Source organism: Manacus vitellinus, unplaced genomic scaffold, assembly GCF_001715985.3.
Source record: "Manacus vitellinus isolate BGI_N305 unplaced genomic scaffold, ASM171598v3 scaffold_36_pilon, whole genome shotgun sequence".
NCBI classification, from domain to species: Eukaryota; Metazoa; Chordata; class Aves; order Passeriformes; family Pipridae; genus Manacus; species Manacus vitellinus.
Window position 1 is genome coordinate 4,516,971 of NW_021940508.1, and position 22,832 is coordinate 4,539,802.

At 38.8% G+C, this 22,832-nt stretch overlaps 1 protein-coding gene across 4 annotated transcripts in view; it reads left to right on the forward strand.

Annotated features, from left to right (window-relative positions):
• The window catches only part of PRLR (prolactin receptor), a 156,198-nt gene that overhangs the window by 87,785 nt on the left and 45,581 nt on the right, over positions 1 to 22,832 (forward strand). For 2 of the 4 annotated variants that reach the window (XM_018077223.2, XM_018077224.2), the window contains exons 4-5: positions 601 to 688; positions 1,357 to 1,386. The gene's annotated coding sequence lies outside the window, so the exon portion shown is untranslated. The remainder of the gene's footprint in view (positions 1 to 600; positions 689 to 1,356; positions 1,387 to 22,832) is intronic. The other 2 variants (XM_018077225.2, XM_018077226.1) reach the window with 1 other exon arrangement.

The following is a 22,832-nucleotide window of genomic DNA, read 5'->3' on the forward strand; positions in this document are numbered from 1 at the left end:
GTGAGTAATGAAGGTAATTTTTACAGAGTGGAGTGTATCAGTGACACTGAGAACTGCTGAGGCTTCAGAGATGACAAGCAGCTCGGGTGCTGTCAGTTGGATGCTATAGATTAGCATGGGATCTCAACAAGCTTGCCTCTGTAACAGGGTAATTGGGTTTAAAATATCTCTGTACACCAGTACAGAATGCATCCTTGCTCATTCAGTGTGCTCCTACATTTTGTGGATGCTGGAGAAATAGAAGGGTGCAGTATTTGTGAGAGAGCTAAGTCAGCATCTTAATGTGAGGAGAATCAGGGACTCAGTCTAGTTATTCAGAAAGAATAGGTGACTTAATTCTGAAGTAAGCATATAAAGAGAAAAATTATTGAAAGCCTTTTCCTCTGGAAGCTAAAGTCATAGGATCAGATCACCAGAAGATAAAACCAGAAAATGTAATATTAAAAGTTAACAACCTTCTTTCAGTTCTGCACAGGATTCTCCCACAAAGGTGAGTTATCAGGGATGATGTCTAAGGAAGGATTTGTGGTAGGCATCTACAGGGAGAAGCAGGGCACAAGCTGAAAATTTACATGACATATTCTTTGTGCCAATTGACAGGGGAAAAGCCACAACGCTGCACTTCAGCCAGAAGATTTGGAGTCGAAGGTTTCTGAAATCAGCAGAGACTGCTTGAGAACAGCACGTGGTAAAATCACAATTACTTCTGTTCTTTTTCTGGGTAAAACAAATGATCTTGAGTTACTTGATTAAGTGGATGAAATGTATTAGCCTCAGATGTGCAAATGGTATTGGATGTTCTGATTTTTCCTTTTGTCCTTGAATTCTGTATCTGCAAATTACTTGGGGTTTGCTTGTGTAATATGAAGTAGGATAAGTGGAGTGGTTGGATAGAGCGCTACTGTGAGTATCCCATTAGAAACTTAAGCTTTGGACAAACTACTGCTTCCATAAAACTCATATTAGCCAAGAGTTATAGACTATTTCTGTATCATGTTGTTACCAAAAATGTATATAATATTTGAACTGAGTTTTAAATGCAACATTAATCCAGAAAATTAATTCCCAGTGTTTTAAATTAAACTGTGAGGCAGGTGCATAATTTAAGTATGGGAATAAACAACTTCGATGTTAGTAAATATCCACTAGGTTTTGTGTTTAATGAAAAGACACAAGAGTTGAAAGACTTCAATGGAAGCACTTGCAAAAACACTTCAGAGTTTGTTAAGAAGCAGACTTCAGATCAAGTCCACTTAAAAAAAATAGTTGCAAGTACATTTTATTTAATATAATAAAACTCCCTGTAGCCTTCAACTAGTTGTGTTAGTTCACTGTTTGTGTTTTTTTTTCTTTCAGGTAAACACAGTGCTACATCTCTATATGTAGGTAATGTCTTTCTAAGTGTTTTCCTCAGGTTTATGGATTGAAGGCAAACAAGAAAAGCCCAAAAAGCCAACTGAAAACCTTGCATTATTTTAGAAACTAGCATCACTAGAAAAAAAAGGGGGTTTTTTGCAATAATCTGTTCTCAAAAAAGCTGTGCATGTTTGCTTGGCATTTTCATTTTGATGTAAATGTGTATAAATTTGTGGGGTTTCTGAGAATTTTGTTCCTTGAATAGAAGAAACAAACCTGGGTGTATAACTTAAATTGTATATGTGAGAAATAAGATATTTCAATTAAAAAAAAAAAAAACCAAACAAACATTTGCTTTTAAAATTGCAGAAGATTTTTGAAGGAGTTGAAATGCTGAGTTGATAAATATCTGGGCTAAAGCCAATCTTTGTAAGACAATACCAGATCTGAGAACCACAAAACCAAGAGTGTTTTAGACACACAGTGACAGAAAGCCAGGCTGCTAATACAAAATATACTACTTACAGATCTGAGAACAGTGCCCCAAATTGCTAACACACAACAACACACAGAGTCGGGTTTCAACATTGTTCTTCATTTCATAAAAGTGTACAGATTTCAGTAGATGTTTAACTTTTCTCCAGCATTGATTTGCACAGTTATAGATCACTTGCAGTTTGTTTTTTTTACAAGGTTTTACCTAAGATTTCCTTTTACAAATGATTTGGTGAGTTCCCAAGCCATCTACTAATGTTGGGTAATGGGGAATCTCCATCACATAATTGTGTGGAAGTGGTATAATAGCGAGCATGTAATTATAAAATATCTTTGTTTTCAGATATTACAAGATGACTCAAGAATGTTGTGTATATAAAAGCTGTATTAAAAGGGAGGTTACAAGAAAAAGATGCAGACAGCTATGCATTGGCCGGAGTAATTTAGAAAATGTGTAGAACTTCAGAACAGTTCTTTTAAGCTGAAGACAAATGCAAAATAAAGGGAAAGATAATGAAATGCTGAAGGCATTTTAGCTAGACTAACTGATACCTGTCTATGTAGAAGTGCAGTAAATCTCATCTAACTTCAGTAAACATCTTTTCTGTACAGATAGGAAACTGTGGGATTGAAAAGTTGGATTTAGAAAAGGTTTTGTAGGGCTGTACCTCAGTAGATAATAACACTAGCAATGAAAGGAAAGCTTTTGTATAGGAGAGGGTTAGCTCTGAAATTCCTCAGGATGAGTGTTGGATCTGAATCCTTAATACTTATTTGAATCAACAAGTATTTGGATAACAAAAATTGCTGTTTCAGCCAGAAGCTCATTAGTGGGAAACGCAGGCAAATTACTTTGGCAAGTACAATTCTAGGAGCGTTGGCCCGATGTAGCTGAATTATATCTAGCAGAATTAGAGAAGTGTTAATGATGTTACTCAAAGTTTTAGTAAGCACATCAAAGTAATTTGTGAAGTTCTACTGATTCGTATTCAAACAACATGAATTAAAATTGGAGGAGGTGCAAAGAAAGGTTCTATTCTTACTATTTTAGTAGCTTTTCTTACAAGAAGATAACACAAAAGTCTGAGCAAGGAATGAAATCATAGAATGGTTTGTGTGGGAAGGGGCATTAAAAGATCGCATCGCTGTTTACCATAGGCAGAACGTCAAAGCTCCATCCATCCATCTGCTCTTTGAGAGGGTATATTGTATCTCTCCATAACATTGTACAGTGCAGAAACAATGCCAGGAGGAGGCTGTAACACTAAGGACAGGGAGGAAAAGAAAATGCAGAACTCTGATTTGAGCCACAAACAAGTAATTGTAAAATAGAGAATAAATTTTAGTGGGAAATTGGAAGATGATTCTTTTCCATTAAAGCAATTAGAGACCAGATCATCTCTCAGTAACAACAGTCAGAGCCAAAAAAGCAGCTACTTTAAAAATGTATCTAGATTAGCTAATTAAGAGGCTTATGCAATATGGTTATTCATACTAGCAGGTGGCTTGGCTGAATCCAGTGGTTTTGTCCAGCCGCTGCTCCCAGTTGTTATCTCTGTAAGGGTGGATCTGTAGAGAAGTCTGTGGATGACAGATTGTTGATATATTACAGATCTACCTTAATTCAAAAATGATTTTTTGAAGGCTGAACCATGATGCCAGTGTCAGCTCTTTGGAACTGTCAGCTATTATTTTGGTTGCCTGCAGCACATACTTTCATTGAAGGTCTAGGCAGTGGTCAGAACTGATTTTTGTATGCAGGGGTATTAAATTTTCTCACTTAGGAGCTTTTGGCATATCAGTGAGGAATATGAAAGGCTTAATTATGCCTCTGTGAAGCTGAAGTGCTGCCTGTGGTAGGAAGAAAATGCTTCATGGCAGCTGGGAAGGCTGTGGTGCCCTCAAGCACTGTGGTTACAGTGGCTGGGCAGCACCAAGCTGACCTACAATAGCAGGACAGGTCTGACCAATGTTCCCCCTGCTTTTCTGACTGTCCTTCCCAACATGTGCAAGTGAAGGGGTTTTCTTGGGATAAAATGGTAGGAAAGGGAAAAGACAAAGGGGTGTAATCCCACCCTTCAGATGCCTCTTCATAGTCACTGTTGCCCGTGCTAGTGGTAACTATTGCTGAGTTTATAAAGCCCTGTTTTATTGACCTCTTGCTTAGGTTAGTACAGGTTAACACACTGATAAGTGGGGCAGTTGCCTTGAACTTGCACCTTTTTTTCTATGCACTATTGCTTCTCTTTCATGTGTTAACCCCTGCTAAAGGTTTTGGGAGCTTTGCATAGAGAATGTGTCTCTTTAACTGCAAAACTAAATAGAGAACTGTGAAGGAAAAATGTTATATGGGTTACTGTAGCCCAGCTCAGTACAGCTTTTCACATTGTTCTCTTAGTTTCTTACCCCATTTTTTTATCAGGCATCCAATAACATTCCTGACTGTGTCCAATGCCAGGGAAATCTGCAATGTGCACTCAAGTGGGAGTAGCAATTACAGAAACACTCCTGGTGTTTATGCATTTCCCACAGAGCTCTTGGATCACTTGTGTAATAATCTTTTTCAATAAAGAAAACTGTATAAGCATTAATCGTAAAACATATCAGTATCCTATATTTTGGTGGGTCAGGCAGCTTGCCTGGCTTCTGCAGAATCCAATTTGACATTTTTTTTGCATTGGGAAGGCCAGGAAGTGTTGGATTGGGTGAATGTACTGTGTCAACCTGGGGTGGAGTTAACTTTTCACACAGCAACCCCTCACAGTGCTGTGCTGTGTGTTGGGAGCCCAAAAGGTGCTGGTAACACACCAATGTGTTGGGCACTGCTGGGCAGGCTTGCACAGCATCAAGGCTGTGTCTGCAACATCCCCACTCAAGGGCCAGTACACTGGGGGTGGGCAAGATCTGGAGAGGGGACACAGCCAGGGCAGCTGAGCCAAGATAACCAAAGAGACATTCTATACTAGGGTGTCTGCTTGGCAATAAAAGCTAAGGGAAAGGAGGAGAGGAAGGAGCAGCAATTATTAAGGCATTTGTGTTCCAGAGTAACCTCTAAGCATAGTGAGGACCTGCTTCCTAGGATGTAACTGGGCATCAACTGCTGGTAGGAAGTAGACAATTAATCTTTTTGTTTTCTTTTGCTTCTGTGTGCAGCCTTTGCTTTTGCTTTACTAAACTCCTGAAGCTACTGGCTTATTTTAACTAGAAAGCCTGGTGAGAATACATCCATATGCATTTTATTCAAGTAGCTGAACTGTTTTTTTCTCTGTTGTATCCATTCATGAACTCTTAGGGAAGTGTAGCCTAGCACAGTTTGAATTTAGAGTGATCAGTCATTGCACTGACTATAGGCTGTGTTTGATGCTGTGTCTGAGTTCAGCTGGCAATGCTTCTGTAAAAGGGGAGTTCCTGTTCACCAACTCCTCCTTTCACTTCTTTAATCCTACCTACCTGTGAGCACTATCACCTTTGCATTGTCTTTAGTGCTCACTGTACCTCTTATGAAGCTGATTTAACTTGCTAACCTGACAGAAGGTCTTTGTCAGGATAGTTTGTCTGTGTGGATCTCAGCTGGCACATGGAGAAGTGGGAGGACATGTCCAGGAGCAAGGAGGGTGAGGGAAGTGAAGCCTCCCCACTTCATTGGTCCACTCTTCAGTGTTGTCAAGGTGCCTCAGCTGTAGTTTCAAACACAAAATATGCTGCCCAGCAAGAAACTAGTTGGAGACAGAGGTCTGTCATGGTGTCAGAGAGATACGTGTTCATAATGTGTGTCAGGGCACAGCCCACATTATTGCCCAGTTAAACCTGGTGAAGGTTTAATTGGTTCAGCCATGACTCCAGACGGCCAGATAAGTCCATAGGGATGAGGTAGGTTGGGATCAGGCCAGGACCTCAGTTCAAGGCTCAGCTCAGGGTCCAGATGAGTGGGGTGTCTGGCCAGCACAGGCATGGCTGCAGCACAGCTCAGGTGGGGCCAGTATGAAGCCCTTGGCTTAAAAGCCACTGCAGAGCAAAATGGGGGAGAGCACTCACAGATGGTTCCTAGCAGACCTTTCTGGAAGAGCTGTTTTTAAGGCTGGACATTTGCACCATTATTGAAGCTGATCTTGAAATCAGGCACTCAAAACCCCTGCCAGTGAGAAGGTAGAAAGGGAGTGCTCAGAGCTCTGGAAGCTTTCAGAGAACATGTATTAGGTCGGAGCTGGAACTGCAGTGAAGTAACAAATATTTTGATGGGCTGGGGGGCAGAGTGTGCAATACATTTTATCCCCCACTACCTACAGTATCTGATTTTTCTATTATCCATAGTGTAGATAGAGACTCAAATAGTACAATAACTAAACACCATTTAATTTCTCCAGAAACAAAATAATTGGTGTATTTGGAAAAAGATAGTCACTTTCTTACCGTTGGATTTACCCATAGCATTTATGGTATCTTCTTTCACACTGAGTAAACAGAAAATTCCCGTAGATGAGCTGCACTGTGCATTCACAGTATGAAGTCTTGTACTCTGCTGTGTATCAGCTCTGAGAGGGAAAGGTACACTATAGGATACAGGATCTTCCCTTTCACATATGCATTAACCAGCCTTAAGCAAACTTAACAGGATTTGTAGCAGTTCATATGGGACTGTGGTTCTATTTCAGATTCATAAAGCCTTTGAAAAAATCACATGTATAAAACAAGAAAACGCATAACTTTAATAAATAGTGCTTCTGTCTTTCACTCAATTAACATACACAGGACAATGACATGGTTAATGAATAATTCATTATGACATTTAAAGAAAAATGTGGTCTAAAACCAGCTTACATTGAAAAGGTTCTGGCCTTACTAGAAGAATGTAGTTGTCATCATAATACAGTGGAATTATTCTCTTAAGTAAACTAAAATATTATATTTGGTCTTTTGAAATGTCTTTGGGTGATCAGAGCTCTCTGTTGACTTCGTCTTACAGAATATTTTCTTATATTTATTCTGTTTTAACATATTAAAAGTGTATTTGGTCCACATGAAAAACGAGCAAAGTTTTAAAATCCCAGTGTCATCACTTAGTAAATAATTATCTGACTGTCCATCAACAGTCTTGACTTAGTCTTAGAGAATATCCCTGATGTTAATCCTCCTTCATACTGCCTGCCATCCTGAGTCAGTAAGATTGTTTCCAGAACAATGTTCTGTTCCAGTATCCTGCAAGGATACAGACAAGGCTAGATAGTGATGGGAGAATGAAAAGATTATACTTGAGTCATTCATTACAGCCTACGTGTATAGCTGGTGAATCTTTTTTCACTAAGTAAGAAAACAGCTAATTTTTCTGTTACACAAGAATAAAATCAAAATATGTCTATAAGAAAGACATATTTCAGAGGTTTCATAATTTTTTTTAAGTTTATGTATCTCTTTTAAAATGATATTTAAGTAGAAATAATATGTAAATGTGTGTAGTTAAAAAGAATTCCCTTCTCTCTATACTTTCCTATACAAAATATGGTCTTGCTTTAGTCACTCATATCTGTTTTAGGATTATGTCACCTACTAGAGGTAGAACAGTGATACTAGATCAGCAGTGACTGCTATCTGACTCTATCAGACAATTTAAATGAAATTTAAAACACAGATCCACTTTTCTGTCATGCTTCCAAGATGAAAATATACTTATCTCTTCAAATTCTGTTGCTGTGCATGAGATTTGAATGTATGGGCAAAGGTAGCCTTTGTTATTCTGAGTCTTGTAAGACTCTTGCAAAACTTAAATTTGCAAGATGTCCTGAGTGTGGTGAAGATGTCTGCCTCCATTTCCATAGGAACACCTCTAATTAGAGGTATTCTAACCTGTAAGTGTTTTTCCACAATCTTCTTTCTGTTCCTGTTTCCTTCTCATGTAAGTAACAATCAAAGGTTTTTGTTCATTGTCTTTCGTTGTCTAGCTCAACTCTCTCCATTCTACAGCAATGAAATAACTTTTTCTCCCTTTGAAGTACAAAGTTTTTGATTTTGCTTTTGTCAGATAGCATCAAATCTTTCATAACCTTTATATACCCTTTCTAAACCGATTGCAAATACCTGCTGATTGCTGCCATGCCCTAAATTGACAATCAAATTTGACATGAACTTATTGTGGTACTCAATACCTTTTTTGCCTCAGTGTTCACAAGCAAGTTCTCCAGCCACACCACCCAAGTTGCAAAAGGCAAAAGTAGGCATAGGGAGAATGAAGAATCACCTGCTGTAGGAGATCAGGTTCAAGAACATCTTTGAAACCAAAATGTGCACAAGTCCATGGGCCCTGTGGAGATGCAGAGGGAACTTGCAGATGACGTGGCTAAGTGACTCTCCATCATATTTGAGAAGTCATGGAAGTCCAGTGAAGTTCCCACTGATTGGAAAAAAGAGAAATATAACCCAAAGGGGGAAGAAAAGGAGGAGCCTGGGAACTGCAGGCCAGCCAGTCTCACCTTGGTGTCCATGGATCATGGAGCAGATTCCCCTGGAAACTATGCTAAGGCACATGGAAAAGAAGGGAGGGATTGGTGACAAACCAGCATGGCTTCACTAAGAGCAAATCATACTTAATGTCCTGTGGTGGGGTTACAGTGTTGGTGCACAAGGGAAGAGTAACTGGCAAATCATCATCTACCTGGACCTCTGCAAAGCATTTGACACTGACACACACAACATCCTTGTTGCCAAACTGGAGAGGAATGGATTTGTTGGATGGACCATTCAGTGGATAAGAAATTGGCAGAATCAACAGCTCAATGTCCAAGTGGAGACCACTAACAAGTGTCCCTCAGGGGTCAGTATTGGGACCAGTTCTGTTTAACATCTTTGATGGCGGCATGGACAGTGGGATCGAGGGCACTCTCAGCAGGTTTGCTTATGACACCAAGCTATGTGATGTGGTCAACACACTGGAAGGAAGGGATGCTGTCCAGAGACCTGGACAGGCTTCAGGGGTGGGCCCATGTGAACATCATGAAGTTCAGCGAGGCCAAGTGCAAGGTCCTCCACCTGGATGAGAAGAATTCCATGCTCAAATACAGATTGGGCAGAGAATTAATTGAGGGCAGCCCTGAGGAGAAGGACTTTGGGGTGCTGGTGGATGAGAGGCTGGACGTGATCCAGCAATGTGTGCTGCATCACAAGCAGTATGGCCAGCAGATTAAGGGAAGTAGTTCTTCGCCTCTATTCTGCTGGTGTGAGACCCTGCTTGTAGTTCTGCATCCAGCTCTCTGGGTCCCCTCCATAAGAAGGACATGGACGTTCCAGAGTGAGTCCAGAAGCAGATGTTTAGAGGGGTGGAGCACCTCTCTTACGAAGAAAGGCTGAGAGATTTGGGGTTTTTCAGCTGAGAGGAGAGACGGTTCCAGGAAGACCTTATGGCACCTTTCAGTACCTAAAGGGGCTACAAGAAAACTGGAGAAGGACTTTTCACAAGGGCTTGCAATGACAGAACAAGGGAGAATGGCTTCAAACTGAAAGAGGGTGACTTTACATTAGATATTAGGAAGAAATTCTTAAGTGGGTGGTGAGGCACTATAACAGGTTGCCCAGAGAAGCTGTGGATGCCCCATCACTAGAAGTGTTCAAGGCCAGGTTGGGCAGGGCTTTGAGCAACCTGGTCTAGTGGAAGGTGTCCCTGTCCATGGCGTTGGAAGGGGATGGTCTATGAGCAGCAACCCTTGCTATATCTGCAGCTGTTCTTCTTTTCTGTATGTAAGTATGAGTTGTCCCAGTTCTAAATTTTATTGGGTGATATACAGAGGACTGCTGAAGAATGATCTGAGAAGAATGTCATGACTTTATGAATACTGCATGTACTTAAATCTGTGAAGTGCAATTATTACAGATTGGGTTTTGTGAATTTATTGTGAGTGTACATTCATCAAGCTTTAAAGAAACTGTGAGAAGAATAAACCTGAAGACAATCGAGTGTCTTAACATCTTCCAACAAAGCATTTCATTATAATAATGCACTTCAAAGGTTCTGCCAGAGTGGCGTAGTTGTGTAGTCAGGTCTTGGAATTAAATAAGAAAAAAGGACAGTAAAGAAAAAAGCTTTTTTTGGATTAAGAGGAGGGTGTACTTGTCAGGTGGTGTTCTCATTGAAACGCTCTCAGGCCCTGGAGAGGCATCTGAGAGCAGCTGAGGCCTTCCCTCGCTCTCAGGTAATGACAGGGCTTAGAGAAAGGAAGTGTGTCAATGGACTTTTTATGATGAGGCAATCCAAGAATTAATGCACTGCTGTATAGAACTTGTCTAGTAACAGCTAACCAAAATCATTGCTTTCAAAGGATGCAGGTGCTGTCTCAGTGCTTAAGAGAAAAAGCTGAGTCCATGGAAAGACTTATTTCAAGGGAAGACCATTTCCTAGAAATCAAAGTCTCCTCTTGTACTTGAGCACACTGTTTTTGTGAACTTAATAACATCTGCAGATAGACCACATCATTCTTTAGGTGTTGGACTATTAGTAATGAAATACTAATTTTGGGATGTGGAAGATGCTTCTGGGCCTTATTTCATGGATTCTGAATTAGCTATGCTGCCTTTACAGAGCTGTTATAAGGTGTCCCTACTGATCCAGAATTCAGTAGACATCATTTGGCCACAAGGTACTCATTAAAGGCTTGGGGCTAATTTAACATTGGCAAGCTCTGTTCCTGTAACCTTTCCTGCAGCAAACATGCTCAAGTCCATCCACTAAGTCTACAGTACTATGGTCATTGCTGTTTTCCATAGAGATAACATGCCCAGCTGGGCCAGAAATATTGTTTAAAAATACATAACTATAGCTTTTCTCTGGAGAAGTCTTTACAACATTGCATCATACTCTGGTAAATTATTAACTATTCTGGACAATTCATGTTTGGTTTTGTTATATACTTCATGAAACACTGTGATTCACGTATTTCTGGACTTCAGAGTTGCCCTGTAGGCTGTGAGCTTAAATTGTTCCATGCAGAGATTTACAGTCAAGAAATGAGTATTCTGACTTGGATTCTTAGTTGGATTCTTCTCTTATATTCTTCTTACTTAGCTTTGCTTTCATATGAAATGACACCATATTCTGATGGCAGCTTCTTACCAGTTACCTTACCAATTGCACTATCAGATCATTTAAGGCCTACTGGTATTATCCATAAAATCACCTCAATACAAGCCTGGAGAAAATTCCTGGAAGGCAGCTGAATGTTTTGCAGTCCATGAAAGGATAGTAAAGAGTAATGCCCCTGGCTGTTTGTGTCTCCGACATTTAAGCTGCTGCCAGGCCTGAGACTAACTTTGGTTACAAAGCCAGCAGGCAAGCATCACAACTTACCTTTTCTTTTACCTAGCCTTGAGACTCTAAATCTACTCTCTTCACCCCCAGCAAACTCTTCTTTCATCCTTCTCCTCATCTACAGATTTTCGTAGCTCTTGAGGAACTGCAGCCCAAGGGAATGGATAAGGTGAGCAGAACAGAGGAAAAGCATGAGAAGGAAGTAATGACAGAGATGAACTAGTGTGTATTGACCATAATCCCCCACTCCACAGTTTCGCCTGGTCTGCTTTAGTGGTGGGAATTATAGGAGTCTGCAAATGAAGGAGTGAAACTGAGGCTGGGAAAAAGGGGGTGAGGAAAAGGTGTTGTTTTAATTTTGTCTTTTTTTTTCCTCTCACCACCCAAATCCATTTAATTGGTAATGAATTAAATTAAGTTAATTTCCCCAGATTTGATCTGTTTTGCCTGAGATGGTAATTCGTGGGTGATTTCCTTGTCTTTATCTCAACTTAGCAGATTTTTCATCATAATTTTGCCTCCTGCCTTGTTGAACAGGGGCATAAGAGTGGCTGGGTGGGTGTTTGGCAGCTGGCCAAGGTCACCCACCACAGTTTAAAAAACAATGGTTTTTTCCTGGGTTTTTTTTTTTCACTCTTTTTGTGACAAGCAAGATGGCTTGCTTGGATTTGACACTCATGTTTAGATAGCCTTAATTTCTGTATGAACTTAAAAAGCTTTCTGCCCAAGGTGCAGTCTAATGGGGCCCACAGGAATTTGGCTGTGTCTGAACAAGGTTTTACATCCATTAGTTTGTACCAGCAGGGCCTTTCCTTTTTTTTTTTTCTTTTTTTTCTATTTTTTTTAATTGCTGCCCAGACTTTTCTTGCTTGTGTTTTTTTTTTCTGTCAGCAACAAATGAGCAACTTCTATAATAGCTGGCATGTCATTAGGGACATACGAATGACATCCGTATTTCCCCTTTTCCAGTCTTTATGCTGTCTAACCCAGTTATACTGCCCTGCATCTTCTTCCTCTGCTTTTTCTAGCATATACAGTTGGTGCTGCCCTGTCTTCTGTAGGACACTGCAGGCCTACCCTGAATTCAGCTTATGATGTGCTCACCCACAGCCAGGGTGAGCCACTGCCTTTTTCAGGCAGTATGATATTAGTATTTAAGTGAGGAGATTATGCCTGCAGCCTGGAATGCCTTACAAGAGAGGATGGCATGATATGACAGAGTCCTTGGCCTCTGTCTGAAATGATTCTTTGGAGAAAGCACAGAGCAAGGCTGCCAGTCCTTGTTGTTCTAATCAGCCTCCTCCATTTGGCCAGAGCGTCTCTGACAGCCTTGCATGTGTCTGCTTGCTAGCACACGTGTTTTTCCATAGTGACTTAAGGCACATTCAGGAAGCATTTCAGTGGAGATTTCACCATGAGAGCATGACTAGGCTTGGTGCTGAGCACCATTGTGGACCTCAGAAGCCACTGGTTCAGGACGGTGCCCCATCCTTTGTGACATCCCTAGGGATGCCTTCTTTCCAGAACCATGACCTATCACGCACTGTCTTGCGATCTTTGTCCTCTGTATTAGTCGATAATGAAACAGACTCCCTTGAGCTCTGCTTCTTTTCTCTTGGCTAAAGTTGTCAGACAGATGCTTCCAGAGGGAAGGGGATTTCTTTGTGTGTGAGGCAACACGCTGGGTGGAGGCCAGTAAGCTCAATAGCGCTGATATGTCGTGCCAGGAGGAGGAAGGGGTGTCCCAGCTGGATGGATTTAGCTGGTAATTGCACCTCGTTGTTTCTGAATTGCAAACCTAGATGAGTTGGTGACTGTGGAAGATTTACTTGGAACACTGGTGTACCAGGGTAAAAGGATACTAAGAGCTATGTGAGGAGGTATCTACAGTGTATCTTGAAGGCCTTTTTATATTCTTCTCAATCACATTATGGTGATGAATTCATGCAGTTACAGGCTTGAGGATCTCTAACAAGAGTTCTTCCTCCCCTCTGCTCTCCCAGTTGTCCTTGTACTCAGATTTGTTATAGTTTCTTTACTTGTGTCCAGTCCATTTATGGCATATAGGCACTGATGTCCACGTAGTAGGTGGCGTTTTCAAAAACTCTATCCTACCTGCACAAATGCCTTAAATAAAATAAGGAAGGTGCTATACTCCAGCTCTCTTTGTTTTCAGCCCTGAAATGATGTATTGCAGCATGTTCCCCATTGTGCAGGAGGATCCCGTGGAAAGTACAGTAAGCATTGGGCACTCAAGAGGTTTCACTGGTGCTCTGGGGGAGTGTCTTGAACATGCAGAAACTTGCTTCTCTTCTGAGTATGACTGCCAGAAACCCTCTGGTACTTCAGATGTAGCAAAAGACTGGGCATCCTCCATTGCTTACAGAATTTCTCCTCTTGTTGGCAGTACAAAATGTTCCCTTTTTACATAATTATGAAACTCTCTTGTGTTTATACATAAGCAAAGAATTATATCCTTTTTGACAATGAGCAGCAGGCCTATCCACTCTATAGATTGTTTTACTGCTTTTCTTTCTTCTTTTTTTTTCTTAAATCAAAACCTTATCCAGTCCCTCAGTAAGCTTCCATTTTAGCCTGACAGACTTGGGTCATTAATCTTTCTCCTGTGGTCTGGAAAACATCTCCAGACTCATTCCCAGATGTTTTGTTCAGTTTCTTATCCAAAATGTGCACCCTGTTGGTGAATCTAGAATTTTAACCCCATCGTAGTTACTTTTATTCACAGTGACATTACAAACTGAGTGTTTTCCAGATCACTTGCAAACTCAGTGCATAAATAGCTTCACTAAATCATGAAATTTGCCAATTTGAATTGTCTCAATTTGTCTGCTAAATTTATCCATCACCACCGTGACCACCACACAAACACACACTGGTTTCATTTTCATATTAGTTTGTGTCTCTGCAGGGAGTACGAGAGGTAATTAGCTTGTCTTGGAGGACCAAGACTACTTTAATGAAGACACATGTACTTGCTAAGGAGGTCCACTGGAATGAGATCTAGCCCCAGTTTTGAAATCCTCTCAAGCTTTCATTCAGAGGGCAGCTGTTTTCCTATGGGCAACGTGGGGTCTGCACAATTTCTGCATACCATGACATGGGCCACAAATACTCACTTCTTAGGTATCTGAAGTAAAAAGTTGCTTGTCCATGGTCTAGAAGTGTGTTCTTCTGACAACTAGACCCTGAGAAATGCTGGTATCATGTTAAAAAGGAAGGCTCTTTTATTTTTAAATACTTCAGTCATATTACTTTGATTCACTTCTCTATTCCTTCAGAACAATGGAAAATACTTTAGAATGCTTTAAAATATGCTTGTCTCCTCCATCAGAGCACCTCTCTTTGGTTAATGGCTTTTAGAAAGCTGTATGTTCTAAGTAACGTGTAAATGATAGATGACATGTAATTTCATCTCTTTAGTTGCTGTAGCAACGTCACACTGAACTATGCATTAGTCAGTAGTCCAGGCCAGCAACTCTCTTTTTTCTGAAGGATGGTTTACACATTATGATGACTATTAGAAATGAATACTAAAACATAATTGACTGTATAAGCAATTCCAACAGAAGAATGTGTGTTAGCATGCATTACATTGAATAGGTTTAGAACTGAATGTGTATATTGAGCTCCATACAAAAAGTCTTTCAAGTACCTCTCACCTCCTCTTTTTCCATGCAAGTATATATACTAGCTTTTTATGCATACAAGGAAAAAAAAAATGCTTCAAAGGTAGGTAAAACCTGAGAACTAGAAGTTCTTTGTGATGACCTGTGTAATTTTGCCCTTTATCTTTGATACTCAGTCACATAATGCTGCTGTATTTGCCATGATCTTTCTGTGTGTAATGCAATGACAGAGATTTTAGGAAAATCAAGTAGAGAGATTGTATCTTAAAAACAGCAATCAAAACATCTTTCCCACGAGAAATAAGATGCAATATTAAGGAGCACTAGTCAGGAAATTGAAAATAAAAATTCAAATGTTTAAATAAGTTCTAGATAAGGGGTAATGTGTTTTACATTTTGGTATGATAAAGGAAAGACCTATATGTAAAGCTGTGAATTTATTTTAGTAGAAGAGTCTAACCAAAGAATTCTTACTACTCCAGACCTAATTGCTAAAGAAAAAAATATAGAATTTCAGAAAAAGTCTCAAAAATAATAATGTAAATTGTTGTGCACACTATTCCTTATATCTACCTCTTATTCTCTGCTTATCCTTTTGCCACTTCTGCCTGCTAAGTTATGTCAGCAATGGTAGTCTGCCTGAGTTATTCCAGGTCTTTCAGAGAACTGAAGTGTTGATGCTGTGGTCACCTGCTGTTTTTCACTAGGAGGAATAGGTCATTGCTTTCCTCATTCTCTTCTGTAGGATACACTTTGACCCATTGGACCCATTTTTCTGTGTTTGCTAATGTTCTGCACCTTGCTATTTACTCATTGACCTGATAGTTTACGTTATATCAAAGTTTACTTTATGGCTTTTATGTATTTTAGATATTGTTCTTCATTGCTTTCGTTTTGCTCAGCTCATTGTTGCCTGTTGGTGAATTGTTTATAGACCTTGGATTGGGTCAGCTTGTCCCCCGTTTCTTGCACGTATTCCTCTACACTGTGTCATTATGCCATTATTAAATATTTCATCAGCTCAGAATAAACTGTGTGTTATTACTGTATACAAAATGATAGTTATACAAAAAGAAGCGAATAAAAAACTAAAATAAACTAGGAAAATTATTACTTCACCTAAGTAAGCCCCCAAAAATGGTGCAGGTGGACCAAGAAAAGTTCAAAGTAAGCCTGAGAAGCCTCAGTCCTGTGGACTTGCAAAGCCAGGACAGTCTGTTACCTGTTGCTACCAATGGCAATAGTGTGTTTACAGAGCCACAGGGCTACAGTAGAACACAGCTATGCCTTTCAAGAAAAATGGAATTGAATTTGAAATGCAGTTTGATCATAGACCACAGGTTCTGTTATGTAAAGTATCTCTAAACACAAATAAAGAAATAGAAAGTCTCACATGAAATCAATATGTGGAAAACCAAATACTGATAATTCGAAATGACACAAATGTTTCTGTTTACTTGTCAAGTAAATGCAAGATAACTATGGCAATTATTCAAAGCATGGCCATTCTTGAAAGAAAAGAATTGAAGCTGTTGTTCACTTGGCAAACCTTTATATAAATAATCCCTCTATCATTAACTTTTGTGAATTACAGTCCATCAGAATGAGAAAGAGGTTGATGATTTGGAAAGAACTTGGCTTAAAATGTTGCATTAAATTCCATTCTAATTAGCAAATACTTAACAGTTTTATTTTCAAGGGTGATCCTGAGTGAATTATGTGTGCAGATTTCGCATGGTTTGTTTCATAATTTGTGAGGAATTTTCTTGCATCACATTTTTCCTCTTGTTTGAAGATGTATGACTCCTTACTATGCTAGAATCGTTCCAGTTAAAGTTGGCACAAGTGGCAGTGAGATCAGGGAGATATTCTTGGTCTTCTATCAAACACTGTGATTTTGTTTTCCTTTAATCGTGCAAGTTTTTCAGGCACTCCATTTCATGGAAAACCTAATAATTTGAGTATTGTGGGCTTTTTATTTTGCCCAATGAAGCAGAAAACTACTGTCTAGAAGTCAGATGTCAGATGTGTATCTTCTGCTTATGCTAAATTCAGTGAGATTTCTCTGTATATACTGATCTGAATGTGAACAGTGCAGAGCAGAAGAAGAGATTAAATTATACAGGGGCTTGATATAACAGTTAAAATAACTCAGTACTCAACTTAGAGGACAAATTGCCATATTTTTGTTACTTATAATTGTTAGAGATAAGATAATGGTTAGAGAAAGTGGATTTACAAAAGAAGGATGTATATGATTCTTTTCCTGCCACATAGTATTCCTAAGGGATTGATTAAAACCAAAGTAAGTTCATTATTGTGGACTCTTTACACATTAATTACAAAGTTTAGTTGACTTAATTGCCTGTGCTTACCAACCCCTGGTGTCACTTCTGTATCCTACTTCTGCCAATAGAAAAATAGGGAGCTAGCATTCACAGACACTGAAAGATTGAACCAAAACTGAGAAATAAATCAAATCAATGCTTTGCACTATAAAAGGGAAAAAATGAGGGCACCAATGTCTTTTGTTTTGGAATTTATTTTATTTTATGGTTCAAAGCTGGAAATCTTTTTCAGGATTCATGGAAAATGTTAGTATTGAATTTGGTGTTTGGCATTAGAAGTGGATCCTGGCAATGTCATGGAAGGAGTAATTCTGTAATTAGTAGAGTTTCGTCTTGGTTCTGAAGAAATTGAATATATATGTTCACTGTATATGTTCCTAGTAAATTTTTTTCCTGTTTCATTTAGAGTTGCCATTTTTTATTCTCATCAGTTTTTATTGCTGCAGAGACTTTCGCAAGTTATATATAGAGTCTTACAGGCAACTTGAGCTTCTTGCAGTGTCACTGTTAGAGTGTGCCTGAGCTCCAGTTGGTGCATCCACTATTCTGGTGTAAGAGAACTTCAAAGCCAATGCATCTTTTTTTGTCTGAAGCAATTGTAATATTTAGCTAAATTGGAAAGAGAGTAAGCAAGAAGGAGAATCTGTGTTCTTAATCCAGAACTAGGAAATAAATGTTATTCACTGTTTAAATGTACTATTAATAAATAACAGTTGCTTTCACAGAAAAAAAAAAGGATTTATACAAACTCTAAAACATTTTAAAGGTGTGTATTCAGCCAAGCAATATCATAATTAAAATTTTTGTCCTTCAAATCTTCAGCTTCATCTAAGATCAGATATCCTGATCTTGCGCCACACCAATCTTAATTTTAAGTATTTTAGATAAGATCCATATTTTTCCTGGTAGTCTCATTATTAAGTATCAGTATAATCAAGCAGAATAGAAGAGGATAACGTTTTAAATAATGATCTGGAATGTCTAGAAAGACTGGCTGTATTCAGCATGCTGAAAACTTGCCTCATTCATACCAACAGTACAGCTCTTCTTTTCCCAGTTACAAAATACATTCATTATTTAGGAGTGCTCCTGAGCTAAAGTAATTTCTAGACATACCCTTGAAGTTTGCAGATCAAACCTTGAGACCTGAATCATAGAATCATAGAATCACTGAGGAGGGACAAGACCTCCAGTGTCATCAAGTCCAACCCTATGCCGAAGTGTAGCAATAATAGAGCATGATTCTTCTCCCTCATGTACCAGACTCCTTGAACTCTTCCTTGGGCAGCCCCAGCTGCCTCACAAGCCCATCACTGGAGACCTCTTCCTTCTGGGCAGCATTAATAGCAGGAGTGGCAGGAGGGACTTGATCTGTACCTGTACCCATCTGCTGAGTCTCTGTCCCCTGCCTTTGCTGCAGCTCTTCCTCTGCCATGCACAACCTGTAATACAGTGGAGTACAATCAACACTTGGGATCTAAAGTCTACAAAACTTTTGGACAAGTGGAAACTGAAATTTATCATCCAGGCCCACACCCAGTTAACATCTCTTCCTCTTCAAGAGCATGTGAGATACGCTTTATCAGGCAACTAAAGCTCTTTGTTTCATCATTATATAAGTAGCTGGTATTTTAATTGAAGCTCAGTTGCATATCTATGAATGTATGCATCTTCATCTAAGATCAGTTATCCTGATCTTGCATCACACCAATATTAATTATAAGTATGTTAGGTCAGATCCATCTTTTTCCTGGTAGTCTCATTATTAAGTATCAGTGTAATCAAGCAGAATAGAAGAGGATAATGTTTTAAATAATGACCTGGAATGTCTAGAATCATACATATCATATGTATGTACCCGTTAGTACATACATATGATACTATATCAATAAGTCCTAGTTATGTCCTACTTATAATTTTGTTTAAATAAAACCAAGGTTAGCAGGTTACTGATATTTTTCAAGGATTTTAGAAAGGTAAGGCATCCAATTAATTGTGTATTTTGCCTCTAATAATTCCTCCTTTATTTTAAAGTAACCTTCTTTCTCTTAGCAGCTTACTCATGTTTTTTGCTCATCTTTTCTGTATGCCAGCTGTCTGTAAAGGAAAAAAACAATGCGTGAAGGTTTGCGTGTCATGATAATAAAACTGAAATATGTTATAGTATGCTTGTTTGTTCATAGGTATTTTATGTGGTATCACATTCACCTATTTGGCAAACATCTAGATTTAGAGCTGAAAGAGTTCCTGCACTAAAGTGGTATTCCTCTGCATAGTCTTCAGGGATTTGTTGAGAAAAAATAGATTAGGCTGAATGGATCAATGGATCATTTGTGACCAAGTCATAGATTGTAGCATAACACTTAAAGGAAATCTTTTGAAAATTTAAAATAGTCCCCAACAGTAATTACCTCTAATACATTTAATTTTTTTGACAGAACATTTTTCAGCTCTGTGCTTTAGGCAGCAGTCTTCATTACTGTTGTGGGAAGGGCTGAAGTTTGCACTTACAACACAGAATTCCCTGCTGCTGAGATTCATGTTTTCGTGTCTCTTTTAGGATACAATCAATCTCAGTTCTCAGTGCCAAGTATACTTTTTATCTACATCTACTTTCTGCAAGTCTTTCCTAAGTAATTTTCTTGCTGGTTTTCCTCATAGCTTCCTTAATTTGATCTGCTGCTTTGCTTTCAGAACTGTGTTTGTCTACATAGTCTTCTTTAACCAATAGGGTGTTAGAACAACCAAGACAACCTGGTGGTTTCTCCTTGTTCTTACCTTGTTGATTCTCATTATCCTGTGACGGAGCAGAGGTGCTTGTTTTCCTACAGAAGAGCTTGGATTGGTGAGAGCAGACAGACGAATGTTTTGTGACTGAGCAGGGTTCTGATGCTTCTCTAGAATCATAGAATGAAAGAAAATGCTTTCTTTGTTACCTCATAAATTTGCTTTATAGTGGTGGTGTACAGATAGGGCTTCTGTTCCTGGATGTGTAAATCATTAACAACCACGTATGTGGTCAGTAGTTAGCTTATGGTTTAAGTAAGTGGTGCTTACTTTTATCTTGGACATGTGTATACAGCAAAGCATAAAACTGGTAAAGTTTCAAATTCAGCAGTGCCTCGTTTCTAGCAGCAAAAGTGACATGTGGAATTTTATGTTTTATACGTACAGTAATTGTTAAAATATAAAGACTCCTTTTTCTTATAGATAAATCCAGCTACTGAAAAGCAGCTCCTGCACAGAATCTGCTTAATCTAATCTTTTCCTGCTTCACCCACTTCTCCTCGAGTCAGTCCACGCAGGCCTTTTATTTCCTTAAGGAGAATTTAAGCGGCTTGTCCTCACCCTTGAGTACTCTACAGTCCCACTGCAGTTACTCACACAATCCCTCCCTAACGTGTTGCTCCACTCTTTTGTGCTGTCCTGTGTCAAGTTCGTTGTTCTGTGCCCATTTCCATCAAATCCATTCACATCAGCACAAATTTTGTCTTTCTTTCTTCTTTCCTCAGTATAAGAAACATTTGAGTGACAAGTTAATACTTCGTCTGGCTTAGACAGACAGTGTCTGTCTGTGTTTCGTGATACTTGAGTTTATTTCTTTCATAGAAGTTTTTATGAAAGACTGAGTGTCGCTGTTGTTGGCTTTCAGGAATACTTTTATTGACAGTTAATTCTTTTAGAAGTTCTTCTAAACCCCCTCTTAATCTGTGATTTTCTGCTTGATCCTTCTTAGCTTGTAAGGCGTTTGCCATAGGAATGCATCTTAACCTGAAATTTGAAAAATAACATGTAAAAATGCAATGTGACACAAATAATTTTTATCAACAGCTCATTTAAGAATATTACATTGTGCAAAAATAGTTAACATTGGTTCATTTAATCCTTAAAAAATCTAAGTATATATCACCTTAAAAACAGAAATGTTTTTTAAAGGAAAGGTTATGCTTTTACTTCATCTTTCTTTTTTTTTTTTTTTAATGAAAGAAGCAACATACAGTATTTGTCATACAAGCTCTAATGGTGAAATAACCTTCCAAGTTTTATTTTCAGGTGTATTAAATGTATTTCACTCACTGTGCCATCACAGAATGTGGAAATAATAGTAATTTCTCTACAGTTCATAAGATGTGAGAGAAATTATGAAATTTTTAGGAAATTTGGCAGGCAAAATTGTAAGTTGTCCTGATTTTTTTTTTATTATTATTATTGGAATTACCTCCATGGAGTTGAAATGAACTGTTTACTATAAGAGATGTACAATTTCTCCACTTATCAATAGTCCCTTATTTATCTGAATAAGGGGAAGCATCTGAAAAATTATACCAGCTGATGCTACAAGTATCTTTTCAGAAAATGTAGAGTAGAGAAATACAATTAGAGAATGGAAAGAACAAGCACGTAGGTACTGACATTCAAAAATGGGGCAGGGAGACGTGTCAAGAGAGGAATCACAAGGGATCTCAATGGTTTATCTGTTGTGACACTGGAGAGAGATTAAGAACCTGGATTTGAGTTTTCATTTCAGTTTATGCCCCAAAATAGGGAGATTAATATTGTTTTTATCTTCATCGGTTTAATAACTGAAGGTACTACTGGAGCCCTGCTACATTATCATATTAGAAAATGTCTAAGCCCATTACTGGAGTTATTCCGCATAAACAGCCTGGTTTTATTTAAAACTAAGATCTTACATTCTGTGTGATCAAGAATACATTCTGAGTTAGAGTGCAACTTGTTTAGTTTTTCTCAAGTATTCACAAGATACTTACATGCAAATGTATGAGAAAAAGGATACTGTACTCCCCGTGCAAGTGCAATAACAACATCAGCAAAACTTGCAAGGCCTATACCACATAAGCAAAAACAAAAAGAAAAAAAAAAGGTGGAAAAGCACTATGAGAATTTCAAAACCTTACTGTATTTTCTGTTGCTGAGTAAAGGCAAGCTTTTGGCTTTTCTCCACACATCAAACTTTATTGTATCCATCCTTTAGGAAGTAGCACCAGTCTCTTGCCATAGCAGAGAATCATTTATGTGCTCCCAGGGCCATAGGTGGGTGTCTCTAGCCTTAGGATCCTAAGGACTAAGAAAAGTTAACTGATAATTCGTTGTTGATATAACTGCATTCATTTCAAAGGTTGTCAACATGGACATTTGTAATCTGGTGGTCTTATTTAACAGGCAAATGACTTTTCTCTAATAGGCCAGTAGGCCGTGTGGCATGTCCTCTAATAATAGGAAATGGCAGCATTAAAAGGAACACACTAGAGCTGGGAACATGGAGCTCTTACGAAAATGACAGTGAAAAATTAATTCCCACCTATGCCAGTCTTTTTCATCTGGAAAGTAGGCAGCTGTATCAAGCTCTTTCTAATCTTGCCAATTTCAGAATTACTTTATCCCCAAGCATGAAATGATCTTGAACTATTTCTTTTGCACACAAAGTTTGAATAGGTTTTGTTTTAGCAGTGAGTTGGCTTTTTTTTTTTTTTTGTGCTTCTTGTTCATGTGCAGTTGTTGGAATGTTCATCCCAAACTGGCTAGGGAAGGCTGATAATATTACACCAGTCAAAATGTACAGTCCTTTTCTGAGTCTATACTAAAATCCCAAATTTAAAGGCTGATTTTCATTATCAGCCATTTGTCCTGGGCATGTGAGAGCCTACAGGCTGGTTCACATTCTTTGCTGAACCC